Genomic DNA, 3319 nt, shown 5'->3' with positions numbered 1-3319 from the left:
CTTTTCTTTGACCTCTCATTGGTGTAGTCCTTTCCAACTGATCTGAAGGTTGCATGACCTTTTGGTAGAGGTGCCTCACTAAGCCAGATCGAGTTGGTGAAAGCGAGGAGGGTTTCGTAGGCGGGGTCGAGAAGATTGGCAAGCAGTTTCACAGTTATCTTGTCCCGGCCCGGTGCCGTTCGTTTTTTTAGCCAGGGCTGCATTCAGGTCGTGCAACTGGAACGGTTGATCGTGATCCGCGTTCTCTGAACCTGCATATGAGTATGCTGGTTTTCCGGGGTCCTGCTTAGTGCAAAGATACTGGTCGCGCAGTCTGCATGCTAATTTTGATGTATTTCTATCGAAGCTATGAATACCTCGTTGGAGATGCTTTTGTGTCTCTGCGCGGGTTTGAGTCGGGTCAATTAGAGCGCGGAAGGTGCCACGTGCTCCGGCTTGACATTTGTCTGGCCGCCGTGTTGCAGCAGTCTACCCAGTTCGAGTCGAATGGAATACCGCCCTGGTAACTTTCATTCCGAAAGCCAGCAAAGCCATAAACACAGACAACCTCCGCCCCATCTTCCTCACGTCTTGTGCGGGCAAGTTGACGGAGACCATGGTACAGGACAGGCTGTCTGGGTTTCTGGAAAATGAACATACATTCGCAGACACCATCTTTGGTTTCCACCCGCAGAGGTCCCCTCAAGATGTTCTGGTTCGCTCGACCGAGAAATTCTCAACCCTGTCGAATAATCCTTCAACGATAAGGCAGTATTTGCCCTTGACTTGAAGGGGGTTTTCGACAATGTCGCACATGAAATCATCCTGCAACATCACTCCCTGACGAACTGTGGACATAACACATTTCAGTATATCAAGCAATTTCTCTCGGATCGACAATCTTTCGTCCGAATACAAGACGAAGAACATGGCCCATATAAACTGGGAATGAGAGGAACCCCACAGAGCGCGGTCCTCTCGCCATTACTTTTCAATCTGGCCATGATGAAACTCCCGGCTCGGCTGGCGAAGGTCGAAGGCATCCAGCACGTGCTGTGCACCGACATAACGATCTGGGCCGAACACGGATCGGTTGGAGACATTGAGGCCAACCTGCAGCAAGTGGCGGAGATCGTGGACACTTACGCCCGCCGCTGCGGCCTTCAATGCTCACTGTCCAAATCCGAATTTCTGCACATACGCCCGTCGCCTAAATGCACCACCAAAATGGAACTATCCCTGGCCAGCGGCCCGATTACCCGAACACGATGAGATTAGAGTACTTGGTCTCCTTATCCACAAACATCGACAGGCTGATACAACACTAGCAAAACTGCGCAAGGCGGGGCAACAGGTTGGCCGGATGGTTCACCGGGTTTCCAACAAACGAGGAGGGCTATGGTGCACAGGTGCTTTGTAACTGACGCATGCATTCGTGATCAATCGAGTCCTCTGCTCGACTCCTTACGTCCACCTACGCAGGTTTGACGAAAACGCCCTCGAAGTGATTGTCAGAAAGATGTACAAGCGTGCCCTCGATCTCCCGATTAACACATCCAACCAGCGTCTCATGGGCCTGGGGATGGTTAACACATTCGCGGAGCTCCGGGAGGTGCACTTGACCAATCAATACAAAAGGCTTTTAAAAACGCCGTCGGGACGCCGCCTATTAGCCCGACTACACATCCACCACCCAACACTTACGGAAGAGCGCGTACGCATTCCTGAAATCTGGAGATGCACCCTGCACGTACGCCCTTTTCCGGCCAACATGACACGCGACAAACACATTGGCAGGTGCCTTGCGTGGGTGGAGGCACTGGCCTCGCCCCCAACCCCACCCGGGAGGACTGGGAGGCAGCCCTGCTCGGCTGCCCCGACCTGGCAAGCCAGATGGCCCTGGTCACAGACTGGCTATGCGGTCGCCAATGGGCTCCTGTAATGAGGAGCCCACCTAGTGATTGCGAGAGGTTGCCCCAGCTACCTCAAGCTTCCTCCCTGCAATTAAGTTTTTCACACACGCACACATGACCTTGGAGTATGTTCGCGTGCCATATGCTCTTTCTAGTTCGTGGCATGTGAATGGTCAACACTGCATAATTGCGCTGGAAAACATGGCGTGAAGGAGTTAAAAGGTGGCGCTTGTTGATGCATGGATTACATGGATTCACGCTAAGTTAACGAACAAATCATGCCAGTCACAAGTTTGCGCCGCCTGTGATGTCAGATGAGCACTAATAGAGACTATAGGCGTAGATTAACTATAGATCTTGAATCAAGCCCTTTTTCGCACACATCGCAACGCACTCCTCATTCTTGGGGATTTCAATGCACATTACGTCAGCTGGGATTACCCCAGGAACTGTAGAAAGGTCTCGAGGCTGTGGACATTCATCCAGAACAAACAGTTATCTGTCCTTAATGATTTTTCTGACCCAACCCACATCGGCTCTAGCGTCCAACGCAACAGTAATCTGGACCTTTCCATCTGCAAAAATGTCTCGGACGCGGCGTAGACGAACACCTGGGCCTTTCTCAGCAGAGACCGCTATACCCTGTCCATCTTTCTCTCTTCCCCACCCTATCCTCCCGCCAGCGTCTGAGCCAGGTGGTCGACTGGGATTGGTTCCGCCACTCACGGCAACATGCCCCCACCTCCATCTCAGACCTTTCTCAATGGACTGCCACCTTACTCAGATGTTCCATCCGCCACCTCTACGCTTCTACCCCTCCTCACTCCTCCACGGCTGAAAGCTGCCTCCTGCACCTATGGGAGGCGCATCATTCCCTGCACCGCCGCTGGCTTTCACAAACACAACCGCTCGCTACGCTTCCGCCTTGCCCGCTTGGCTATGGAGATTGAGAAACACTGCTCATATCTCACCAGGCAGCAATGGGGCCAGACCTGCGACTGCATGGCCGGTAACCTCGGGCTGAGGGATATGTGGACGCTCCTACGTGTCCTCCTTGACCCGTCGCATGCCAAAGCCACACAACACAGAGATGTGATGCGCCTCCTACAGTCCTCTCCACTATCCAGTTTCGATTTCCTTCTTGCATTCCGAGATCGCTATCTCTGTACTTCCCCTCTGTCCCCCCTCCTTTCCTACATCGGCACCCCTAATTCTGCGCTTGAAGCAGATATCACACTTAGGGAGGTTTGTGCGGCGGTGCGTAAGCTTCGCACCACTTCCGCACCAGGAACAGACCCAATTTCTAACAAGGCTCTCCGTAATTTGGACATATCATCCCTAAAGGCCATTACGGACCACTTTAACAAACATTGGCACGAAGGCACTCTGCCTTCTGAGTGGACCCACGCTAAGGTAACCTTCATCCC

The sequence above is a fragment of the Amblyomma maculatum genome, chromosome 5 (genome assembly GCF_055883805.1).
Source record: "Amblyomma maculatum isolate TAMU_Amacu chromosome 5, ASM5588380v1, whole genome shotgun sequence".
In the NCBI taxonomy this organism is placed as follows: Eukaryota; Metazoa; Arthropoda; class Arachnida; order Ixodida; family Ixodidae; genus Amblyomma; species Amblyomma maculatum.
This window is presented reverse-complemented; position numbering follows the sequence as displayed.